Source organism: Paroedura picta, chromosome 8 (genome assembly GCF_049243985.1).
Source record: "Paroedura picta isolate Pp20150507F chromosome 8, Ppicta_v3.0, whole genome shotgun sequence".
In the NCBI taxonomy this organism is placed as follows: domain Eukaryota; kingdom Metazoa; phylum Chordata; class Lepidosauria; order Squamata; family Gekkonidae; genus Paroedura; species Paroedura picta.
In genome coordinates, this window is record NC_135376.1 from 75819943 (window position 1) to 75833244 (window position 13302).

Below are 13302 nucleotides of genomic sequence, written 5' to 3' on the forward strand. Positions count from 1 at the left end.
AAGTAGCGACGGCGGAGTTTGGGCTCGGCGCAGGGGCAGGAGCCGGCCTGGCTGCTGGGCCAGAAGGACCACCTGGGGCTGGGCAGGCAGATCTCTCCTGGTGTCTTCCAAGCCTCGCTCAATGGCTCCATGGCTGCCTCTGCCTCAGCTGTCTGTGGCTGCTGCCTCAGCTCCCGCTTGAGGCGTCTTCAGTACCGGCTCCATGGATTACTTGTACCTCAAGCTGGAGTGAGACAAGACTGAATCGAGTGAGTTAAATATGTGACCCACGGCCCCCGCGCAGCAGCAGCAGGAGCAGGAGCAGGAGCAGGAGAAGGCCGCCATGCGAAGGCCATCTACCGCTGTCTCCTCCCCTGAACTGTGGGCTGCATGGGCTGGAAAGTCCTGGGTCAAGTAGCCAATTGCTGATTTCGATCCCAGATTCGGCCCACCCCCACCCCCCCTTAGCCTTTTATTTATACGGCAGAGATGTATATACAGATGTGTCATCAGTGTGAAACTACAAGGAATTATGGACTATACCAAAGAGCCTTCATGACATCACTGAACACTGTCTTCACAGCTAGAATTTCTTTTACTGCACAATGTGCCAAAATCTGTGAACGCAGATACAATATAGACATATACCAGTAAATCTCAAGACAAGTCAGATGTCTTAGTCAACGAATGTATTTAATCTCAGCTTCCATCACTTACTTAGTGATAAACAACAATCCTAATCAAGGGGAAATGGTAAATATCTCTAGTAGCTCTTGTGATACAACCACTGCTGACATTTTACTGAAAATCTCAAAAACAACCAAGTGTCTTTGTTTAATAATTTGAGAAAGTTGATTTGACAGAATTGGACTGTTATGAAAAACAGCTAGGTACTAACAAATTACCGTTGTTTTAGAAGGCCCAGTCCTAAAGCTCTGGAAGGGGAAAGCTTTCAGACAATATTATTGTGTATTTGAACATGTGTTTAGTGATGAGGGAAGGAAACTATTAAACAAGATTTGCAATCTCATGGATGAGTAAGAAGTGAAATATAGAAAAAAATTGGTAACCATGTTTTTAAAGCTAATTTATGGGGCTAATTGGTATATATATATATATATATATATATATATATATATATATATATATATATATATATATATATATATATATATATATATATATATATATATATATATATATATATATATATATATATATATATATATATATATATATATATATATATATATATATATATATATATATATATATATGGTATCAGCTGCTAGACTGGTGTATGCTAGGTACTCCAAGGTTCAGGAATGGTTCTTGAAAATAAAAAAGATTTATATTCTAGTGAATATAAATTTTAAGGCCCATTTTAAGGCCTCCAATTGCCCTTTTTTGCCATGGTAGCCATCAGTGGACAGGCTGGGCCAGGACTGGCCCCACAGAAATATCCAGGCCTGGAGGCCCAGCTCCTCCCTGTGCTATAGTGGCTGGGAGGGGACCAAAAATGCCCCACTCAATTCTGTAGCATTTCACAGCGCTGCAGTGTCAAATGGGGGCTTGTTTCACTATTTTGCAGGAAGGTGAGATTGCATTCTCACACAATCCCACCTTCCTGTAAAATAACTCCCCCCTGCATGTAGCATAACCTCTCCACTGTAGCTACTATCCTCAGGGGGACACATTTTGGCATGGAGCTGGTCTGTCACCGAAATGTGTCTCCTTTGGGGAGGCAAAAAACAGCACACCAGTTCACACTGCTGACATGTGTCTCCCATTGGGACACAATAAACGGCAGAGCATACTGCTCTGTCACAATGCTCCGGCAGCAGCCTCTGCCATGTGTAATAGGTCCAGAAGTGTTATGCTATTGTTCCTCAAATGGCCTTCTCCAACTCTTTTCAGGCTATTGGCCAGGAAGCCTTGTGAGGCACCAATGTATATTTATCATTTTAAAGGCCCAATGTATATTTATCTCTCATGAACAGATGCTGCACTGACCTACCATTCCCTTCAGTTCTCTCTTTGTGACCCTCAGCAGTCAAATTTCACTGACATGGTCTGGTTGTTACATGCAACTCTGGTGACACAAGGCAGCTATAAACAGAGCCAGCAGCTCATTTTTAAGCAGAATAAACAGAATTTACAGCTAGTAGGGCAGACCAGAAGGACTCAAAGTTGCCTCAGTCCACTTGGCCATATGTATTTCATTAGTCTAAAGACCAATGGTGTGATCCATTTATAAGGAGAACATTTTGTCCTCTGAAGTATGTCTTAATGTGTAGTTTGCTTTATGAGAGAACTGATTTATTGTCTTCTATTGTCCTTTTGGCACAAGTGACATCATTTCTTTACCTCGGAACCCCTTATTCTATGACAAATGACATGCATATGTTGACAGACGAATTCATGATTCTGTGTCTTTGGTAAAATGCCTCTAGCAGATCATTTGTCGACTCTTGGAAATTTATTAAAGTCATATTAAAATATATGCCAACTTCTCAGAGGAGAACAAATGCGTTCTTTCCATGAGGCTCAAACAGCAAATCTTAAAGGAAGGTTAATAAGTTTCATTCAGTTGTGGCTACATACAGGCCAGCTTAAAAGAAAATTATGACTATGACTTCTGATATAGTATCCTACTCATTTTTTTCTCCTTTTATACTTGAAGCTCATATTTATATGTCAAATGCAAGATAACATACAATCTAACACAAACTACAAAATGTAAAGCAATATTCATACAGGAACGTACCAAAACACTAATGACTTCTCTGTTAAGTTGCAATTTGGAAGTGTGATATAGCTATAAGGGATCACATGGCACAAACATTTTTTTTCTCCCAGAGGGCATAGTTCACATGTTCAGCTATCAGGTGTTGAAGCACAAAGAAACACTTTAAACAGGAAAAAAATATTGGTAGAGTTCCTTCTCACAGGAATGTTTTACCTTATCATGCAAGTGGGCATATTGTCATCCCCAAAATATTTTGACTGTATTCACACACAAAGGAAGCACAATGTGGAGAAGTGTTCAGGTGTTGGTTATCTCCCCGTATGCAGATTTTTTTGAGAGCAGGGAGTTTTTTACTTTAAGGAGCAACACAGAATGCAATCTTCTCATTTTCATTGAGAAACTGTGCCAGAGGTATTGCTTAGTGGGTTGCTTCGGTTACTATGTCCCTCAGTTCCACCAAAGTTCCTTCTATCTACTTCATCTCAGCTCTGTCCAAGGAAACCCCTCTAATTTGACCCAGTGGTTAAATGGAATCTCATGTTCCAAAGCACTCCATCACTCAACACCAGAAAGGAAACCAATGTAGAAATCCAGTTTTTTCCCCTCCCTTTATTATAAGCTTCCCATTTGGCTGGACATAATAAGAGATTAAGGGGCCGTCATGAAATGAGGACAAAACAGAAGTGGATTTATTTATATGTACCCTACTTTTATCTCCAATGGCAATCTAAATTTACAACTCCATTTTACCATATTTGCTGATGCAACATGATAGTGTACAGAAGGCAGAAGGAAGAGACATGCCTAAAATCACAAAAAGGATACATAGCAGTAGTAGGGTCTGGGCAACAAACAACAACTCCAAATAATTTTCTTTCTGTTCATTTCAAATATGCATCTTGCTTCCAGACCCCCTTTCTAGCTGTTCCACCTAGAAGTCATACTTCTATTGAAATGACTGAAAATGGTTCAAAACATGCATCCTGAATTTGTGGATTTGCCATCAGAAGAGATTTCACTCAATACACGGGATATAATGCAAATTAGGCTTGTGCACTAAAAGCCCAATTTGGCCAATTCAGTTTCTACGCCCACTAAAGTCAATGGCACCATTGACTATAATGGGAATTTCAGCTTTTCTGCCTTTCTCGGGAGAGTCCATCCCATAGAATATAATGGAGCAGATGGGGGCACTCTCTTTGGGAGCCCCAAAAAGTGGACACCTTGGACCAATCATTTTGAAATTTGGAGAGGAGTCAGGAAAGAGCCTCCTGGATTTACCCTGAAAATTTGGAGGCTGTAACATAAACTCCAACCCCACACACCCCCTCCCCCAGGCCCTGGGAAAGGCAGAAAAGCTGAAATTCCCATTATAGTCAATGGCGCTATTGACTTTAGTAGGCACCGAAGCCAAATCGGACAGATCAGGCCCTTAGTGCATAAGCGTAATTCAGATATTACATAAAAGTGAGTATTATGTTTTGAGAAACTTTCTTTTAATTAAATGTAACATTCAGAATCAGATTTTGAAAAGTATTACAGGCTGGTTCTCATCTACAGAGCTGCAACTGAACATTATTGGACAGTACACTAACATTTGATGGCTTCAGATGACTCTCATTAACCAAAGTGGACAAGTTGCTGAGGTCAGTGAGGGCAGTCACTTGTCCCCTAGATCCCTGTCTGTCTTGGCTGCTCAAAGAAAGCGGCCAGAGGATAGGAGGCCAAGCACAGGGGCATTATCAATCTCTCCCTGTCTACTGGGAAGTTCCCTGAGTCACTGAAAGGAGGCAGTGGTTTGCCCTCTTCTAAAGAAACCATCACTGGATCCATGGGACCCGCCAGCTATCACCCAGTCTCACATCTTGCATTTCTGGGTAAGATGTTTGAAAGAGTCACAGCAGACCAGCTCCTGGCATTCTTGGAAGAAACTTCATCACTTGACCCATACTAGTCAGGCTTCCATGCTAGCTATGGGATGGAGATGGTGCTTGTTGTTCTGACGGATGATCTCCGTCACCAGCTGGATCAGCCATCCTTGTGACATTAGATCTGTTCAGCCGCATTTGATATGGTTGACCATGAGTTGTTGGCCCACCGCATTGCTAGAACGGGGATATGTGGAACAGCCCTTCAAAGGCTGCTCTCCTTCCTGTGGAACTGGATGCAGAGGATGGCAATGGGGGATGAGTTATCATCCTTTTGGGGTCCCACAGGGAGCAGTGCTTGTGAGGTCCCACAGGGGGCAGTGCTCTCCCCTATACATTTTAACATCTTTATGCACCCTCTGTCTCAGCTGGTCCAGTGTTTTAGGCAGAGATGTCATGCTCCGGGCCTACAGTGGATAACAACCTTGCTCCACTTTTTCAGCGCCTTTGGTTGTAGGGGTTGTTGTCTGCCATGTTATGAGTTTTAGAGTCTTTTAATGGGGAGTTTTTAATGGGATTTTTAAGACTACTGTGACCTGCCACGAGCCTGCTGGGAAGTGGCGGGATATAAATCAAAACAATAAATAAATAAAATGTAGATGACACGCAGCTCTATCTCCTCATGTATGGCCACCCATACTCCCCCTCAGAACCATTCACCAGATGTTTGGAAGCCATAGCTTGGTGGCTTGAGCAGAATCACCTGAAGCTCAACCCCTCCAAGATGGAGGTCCTATGGTTAGAAAGGAAGAGGGCATGCCAGGAAGTGCATTTGGCCACACTGGCCAGGACACAACAACATCACATCGCTGGCCAGACATTTGGGGGTAATCCTAGTCACGAGGGTAGCCCACCTGGCATTTTACCATCTATGTCAGGCAAAGCGACTAGCACTGTACCTGTCTTCAGAGCACCTGACCATGGTGATCCATGTGATGGCCACCTCCAGAATTAATCCGCTTTATGTGGGCATGCCCTTGTCTCTGACTGGGAAATTGCAGCTAGTGCAAAATGAAGCTGCTAGGGTCCTCACAGGAACGTCTTGGAGGGCACATATGCAGCCTGTGCTAAGGCAGCTGCATTCATTACTGGTTGTAGCCTGGATCAGGTTCAAGGTTCTGTTTCTGACCTTTAAGGCCCTTCACAGCCTGGGACCCACATATCTAAAGGACTGCCTGTCACCCTATGCCCCCCCACAGGGCTTTACGCTCTGCAGGTACCAACCTGTTAGTGGTTCCTGGAAACCAGGACGCTCTCCTGGCCTTGACCAGGGCCAGGCCTGGCCCCAACCTGGTGGATCGAGCTCCTGGAAGAGCTGAGGGCTCTGCGGGAGCTGCCTGCATTCCACAAAGCTCTTCTGCCAGGTCTATAATGGAGGTCAGGACATGGAAGTTCAGATGGGCCCATCCAGAAGAGACCACCATAGTGGCCAGACCATTGCCTCGTGAGAGACCACTGGCATCCATAGATCCCCTTGTGGCATATCAAGGGGGAGTTAGTTGTTGTGGAGGTGGGAGGATAGGTTTTTTGCTCCTGCGGTACATAATTTTAACGGGGTATTATAATAGCAGTTTTATTTGGAGGGTTTATTATGTATCCCACCACGAAGCAGCTTGGTGATAGCCGCGGGGAATCAATCTAATAATAATAACAACAACAACACGCAATTGCAATAATTTGCAGCTGGATTGGCTTGAACACCCAGGATAACCCAGTTGTGAATAATTGCTACAGCATAAAATCCAGTGATGTGTGGTTGCAGCCTAAATCTTCCAGATCTCATCTGGAACACAGAGGTCTCAATTGTTCTAGTCCCTTCCAACCCCAGACACTGCTCCTCAGTGGCCTTGGATGTTTGCAGAGGGAAGGCATCAGAGCTTTTATGATAAACATACTGGGAACAAAGAAGGGAGAACCAACCTTGTGGCAAATGCTTTCCAAAGTGGTATAAGTTCAACTGCACAATTAATAAATGAGAGTTTTCTATCATCATCAATATATGTATTCATGATGATAGATGACTATGTAAGCAGCTACCATAGCACCAATTATTTGTATCATAATCAAAAGGACAATTTTCTGTTCTCTTAGATTGTCCTAATATATCTTACTATCACTATCATATTATTTAGACACTTTGTTAGATGAATACATCCCTAGAGAGTCAAACAATTGATCACTTTAATTCAACAAACCTGTCTCTTTTACTTCATGTAAAGATGAATTATACTTAATGGAAACATTATGTTAAAATGGAGCATGTGAGAAATCTATAATGTCTTCTGTGTTAAATCGGGAGGGAGCTAATGAACTGCCAGATGTATTTGGAAACTTACTTTTCGTGTTTAAGGTATTTAAAAGTTTTACAGTAATCAATCTGCTGCATTACTGAACATTCATTACAGTTCCAGTAATTTTGTTGTTATTTACTGAGGGTGTATAAATTACTAGCAGATTTTGCAATTCAGGTTCTGGCTCTTGACAATTAAAAAACATACGCAATTAAAAAGGTAGGAACAATAAATCGCAATATATTCCAGTTGCTTAATTAAAAACATAAATATGCTGAAGGGCCATCAACCTTTTAATTTCATGAATTTTCAAAGCTTGTTGGAGTTTACACACACACACACCAAAAAAAAAAGAGTGATAACCATCTGAATCCAACAATCCCCATGAAAAAGTGAGGGCCCCAAGTTTCAAAACGGTCATTCAAACATTTCTAAATAGGGAGGAAAACAGCTCAGACCAAAGTGGTCTGACCACAGTAGAGCAAATTTTGATTTGGAGGATCATTTCAATATATTTTGACAACGCTGTAAAGCAGGCTTTATCAACCAGGGTTCTTGAAACCCTGGGGTTTCTTAAATGCCTTGAGGTTTCTAGATGGCCAAGAGAGAGAGAGAGAGAGAGAGAGAGAGAGAGAGAGAGAGAGAGAGAGAGATTTTAAAATTGTTAAATATTTATTGGATGATATTACCATTAATGGGCCTCGAGGGGATGGGAAGGAGAGAGACCCTGGATGGACCTATATGCTGTTTGCTTCCCAACCATATTCTGCATGATCACACCATTTCTGGGGTTTCTCAAAGCCTGAAAAATGTTTTAGGGGGTTCTCAATGGTAAAAAAAAAGTTGAGAAAGGCTGTTTTAATGGATGTGTGTAAAAACTAGGGATGTTAGCAAAATCAAATTGGATCAAATTTCACAATCAAGTTGCAATCCTTCCTCCATAGACTGCTCATCGTATTGAATCAATTAACAATCCAACAAAATGTATATCTTCATCCAGTTTTTCCTGGGACAGATCACATTGTGTTTTCCTTTATTGATGTTGATCTTTGCTTTGATATGAGTAGCGGATCCTTCACACACTATAGGGTTTGGGACTCCAATTCTTATTATTTTATTATAATATAATTGTCAGTGCTGTTAGCTGCCTCTTATTTTTCTCTAGGGGCAAAACATTAGATGCAAAATGCAAGATAATCTTCAAATCCATTTTTGGAAATATTTACCTATGCAGATAATTAAAAGTTAACACTCCAACAATATGTTATTGTGTAATTTCCACATGAGAACTTGTGCAGTCACTTCAACACATCATGACACTGTGGCACATGACACGTATTATTAATTGGGCTAAAAGTAGCATAGTTTGGGCAAACAATACTGTTCTTCAGTGGTTTAAAAGACTTATTTGTTAGAAATTAAATGTGCTGCAGTTCAGTGCTAATAAAGTTGTAGTGCACACAGTCTATCACATATCAAGCTATTCTATATGGATGATGTTTTGTTGACAAGTGCAGTTTATTCTAGAATGGAATGAGAGAGAAACTCAAGGGAATGACACCAGTATTTGGCTAACAGATTATTATATCATTGAAGCCCTACAAATCACAAACTAAGAATAAATCATTAAAAAACACTACAGATAAACACTTTGTGCAGTAACATCTTCATGTATTTCCTCCCTAACTAAGAATGAATTCCAAGGAATATATCTTACCCTGCAGATAAGAATGTATAAATATGATTTCCCCAAAAAAAATTATTTAAATTGTTATGTTATGATTTGTTGATATAATTTTAATGCCATTTTGATACCTTCCACATCATTTGTGATGGGGTTTTTTTAAAGGTATTTTGCTGGCATGTTAGGGGAGGGAGATCACTCCTGTTTCGCGTGTGAAGAAGTCACAAATGAATCCTGCACTTCTAACTGAACCAGACATATCATGGAATTGGGTAACATCCCTACTTTTAGGGTCTCTGTAGTCATTTAGAACAGGGGTAGTCAACCTGTAGTCCTCCAGTTGACCATGGACTACAATTCCCATGAGCCTCTGCCAACACCAAGTGTAGTGGACATCTGGAGGACCACAGGTTGACTACCCCTGATTTAGAATACTGTGTTCTTGTAGATGGGGAACACTGAAGGCATCTCCTTCCTCAGCCTAATGCATTTCATTAAGTTGCAAGGTGGTGCAACAGAATATCACCTTCTCTTTTTTCACAACTACCATACAACCACAGGGGGCTTTCGAAATAGCAGCAAGCGGCCTCCCATCCGTTTTAAAATCAAGGCAATGCACACTTCCTATTCATGGAGAGTGATTTATTGTCCCATGGTAAATTGTACATCATCCCCCTGAATATGAGAAATGAGAATAGTAACAAACAAATCCTACCGACTGACCTCAAAGTGACAGGAAAACACTGCCCACGGATTTCCGTATGCATTTGGAAATTGCTTTTCATGGCAGGCATCCCAAGCTCTGTAAATCTGAGAAGGCCTGTGCCCCCAACTTGTACTTTGGCACTTGACCTGCCACAGATTTTGGTAATGTCAAAGGCTCCTATTCTTAGAACAGCCATAATCAGGACAGGTAGCAAGTTTTCATGACAACCTGAATTATTTATCTTCTTTACTTTTGCATGGGCAAATCTGAAGTTCACAAGGAGGCTACACTAATGTCACAGGATTCATTTGTCAAGATACAGGTGTGAGAGATAGAAAGCAGGAATCTGGAAGAAAGCGCCGTGAATCAAGGCAGGCGTCTTTGACAAAATTATAACCATCTCATATTCAGGGCTCAGATCTGAAGTGCTGAAATACTTCAAGGGAGCATATTGGATGTGCTTTTTACCAAGGCTGAAAGAAAGCAGTGTGCACACTGAGCAGCAATTTGTTATATTATTTGCCTTGGCTTTCGGGCTGAAGGCAGAACTGGTAGCTTTTTTCCTTCATGCCATCTGACTGGAGCTGGTGCGTGTTCTCTCAGTAAGAGTTGTAGAACACAGGATCTGAACTAGATCTAGTTTTTAAATTGAAATACACAATTCATAGGAGTTAAAAACATTACTTGAAACTTTGGCTCTGACATCAGAAGTGAGCTAGAAAGGAACAAAAATATTGAAGTCACTCCCTGTTTACCATTCTGTTCAAATACACACATCCCAATTAATGTGTCTGTGTGTACTCTTCACACAAGTATATGAAATAAATTGCAGATACTTTCTTCTATCAATTTTTATTTAGATGCTGTTCTCCCAATGGTGACCCAAAGTGGCTTCTAATTGTTCTGTCCTGCTCCCATTTCTAACTCACACCAACATCCCCATGAGACAAATTATGATGAGGGCAAGTCAAGGTCATATTTACATGGTACAGTCAGGATTCAAATGCAGGTCTCCCAAAAATCTCAGACCACACTTCATCTTGGAAATTTAACAAAGTACCTCACCAAAGGTATCTTATCTGACTGAATGAAAAACCAATAAGTTAAAGGCAGAAAGGTATTTCCAATTTCCTAAAAAAGGGAATAGGAAAAAAGCATCATATTAATTTTAAAAATGAATTTTTTTTACAACAAAATGACAAAGACCCTCTCTCTCCTTCCCCAATCTGTGCACGTCCATGAACTGGCAAGGCTCAGTGCAAATGAGACGTCACTGTGAAGCCGTCCTTTTCCAGACCATTTTTGTTTTGAAATGTTACAATTTTGCTAATACTGGCTGAAAGGGTATTTCTTCCAAGGTGAAAAACAATTATAGTCATAGCAGATTTGACTTTCCGTCTCCACAAAATGTGTAATAAAAGAAATAATGAGACCGCACGGCAATACTCAGCTATGAAATTTGACTGATCTCTAATATCTGCCAACACCAAGTGCATTAATTAAAAAGTTGTTTGGAACCACACTGTGTGACTTCCCATTTGAAGCCTCTGAAAGTGTCAGGGCATGAATTCATGTTCTTAAAGTGGCACAAGCAAATCTTCCAGCAATTGCTGTTCAGAACATCACTGTGAAGAAGTGCATAAATCTTTCACATGTCGAAAGGAATCCAATATAGTGCTATAGATGCCAGAGCTATAGAAACTGGAGTCAAGAAGAACAGTTGGTTTTTTATACCTGCTTTTCACTCCCCAAAGGAGTCTCAAAGCAGCTTACTTTCAAATGAGTGAGGCATGAGTCATGTCGAAGTACTATAGCACAGTGGTCCCCAACCTTTTTATCACCAGGGACCGGTCAACGCTTGACAATTTTACTGAAGCCTGAGGGGGTAGTCTTTTGCCGAGGGACGTCGCTGCCACTGCCTGAGCCCTGCTCTACTTGCTTTCCCGCTGGTGCCCCTGACTTCCCGCTGTCCACTGGGGGGCTCTTGCCAGCTGCAGCTGCGTAGTGCCATGCCGAGGAAAGCCTCAGCCATGGTGGCCACCGGAGAGCATCAAAGATGAGCAGCAGCCAGGGAGGAGGACGAGGAGGAGCCGCGGCCCGGTACTGACTGAGCCACGGACCGGCACCGGTCCCCGGACTGGGGGTTGGGGACCACTGCTATAGCATCTCGGCCATAAGACACTCCAGTTTGATTCCAGGAATAATTTTAGTCAGAAGAGTTGCCTTGCTCTTGTAATGAAAGTTGCCAGCGTAAGGCTAGCTACCTGGAAGAAGCATTAGCATAACAAAGAGTCGTTTCTTAATGTTTGAGTTGCCAGGCATCTGCTGCTAATCTGGAAAGGTGGCAGGCGCAGCTCTCCCCACCTATTCTCCACCTGGCCCAGTTCACCATCTTCTGCACCTGCTGTGCAACACATCTGGAGTCCTGGTAGACACAGAAGGTGGATGACAAGACCAAAAAAAAAAGACTGGAGGGAGGAAAACTAGCCAAAGAAACTATGGATGATTCCTCTCCCTATTTACACAGAAATGAACAAGAGAAACCTTTAGATAGCAAAATGGGAAAGTATATTTTGAGCAATTTTCATAAGAGATTTTCATAGCAGCCTTTTTCATAAGAGATTTCATGCACCTTTGGTTGGCCAACAAGAAAGTCACTAGCAATAGCTCTTCTTCCAAAATCAACAACATCAAAGAACCTGCTATACATAGGTGTTAACCCAAGCCATACCAGATTAATCCCTTTAACACAAAATGTCACAGATTTCAACAAGAGACTTTTCATTTCCCACCCCCTTCCCCTTCTCATCCCTTCATTTCAAGACCCTCCTGTGCTGCAATTCCACCAACTTTATTAAAAACACTGTTCTCCTTTACTGTTGTCTTTCTCATTTTACAACCTACACAGTAAGTCACTTAGAGCAGCAAATCACTCTAATTCCTCCCCCCCTTCAACGCTGATTCCAGCATTTTTTGATGGCACAATGTATAACATTTTATTGACCAACAAAGAAACCTTATGAAATACATTTCCATCTCCCTAATATTGATTTAAGTCAAGCCTGGTAATCTTATAAAAGCAAGCACATTTTATAGTCTGCTACAGCCAGAAGAAGCTGAAATGCCGAGCTAAAACACAGTTGTTTTGCAGACAAACTTCCATTCACCCTGACCACAAGTCAAACTCTTTGAACAAAGTTTTCTAGAGCTCTAATAACTGAGATGCACTTGTGGGTTCCCCCCACCCTGAAATCCCACTAGTAGCATTTTGCATACTTCCACACAAGTTTAGAATTGTCCAGAGAGGCACCCCACACGTTGAACCTGCCTTATACTGAATCAGACCATTGGTCGGGTTAGGTATGCATGGTCTGCTCGGATGCCAACAGTTTTACTGGTTTAAATTACCGCAAATCCATTTCTTGTCTTGGTCTGCTCAGGCTGGCAGTGGCTCGTGTCTTTCTCGTCACCAACAAATAAAACTATCGTACAATTAAATTCTGAAATCACTGAGCCAGACTTCCTTGCCCTCCATGGAGAGGTGGTACACCATCCAACCTGTAGAGGACTCTCAATTCATGGGAACTGTCTGTGTGAAAGTGGCACTTGTGCCACCTTGCTGACCAATGCTGGGTATGGTTGCCCAGAGTCTTCCCACACATGTACTTCTTCAACCTGGACACAGTAACCGCTCTAGTTTAGGGCTGAAAGCTAGACTTCTGAGATTTCATGCTGGAGGACTGCCAAGGAATGAAAAGATGCCAACAAGTTGAGAACATTAGAATGCAAATCTTGTAGTAATAGCAGTCACATCTGGTTTTAACATGTGCATTTTAATTGGCATGCTGCTCTCATCTTAATAGACTGTTACGCTGCTGTTTTTATGTCTCTTTGAACCTTGTTCTTGTTGGAATATGTAAGATATGCAGTGTGCTTGATTCAACTACCTAATCTGGAAGGAGACA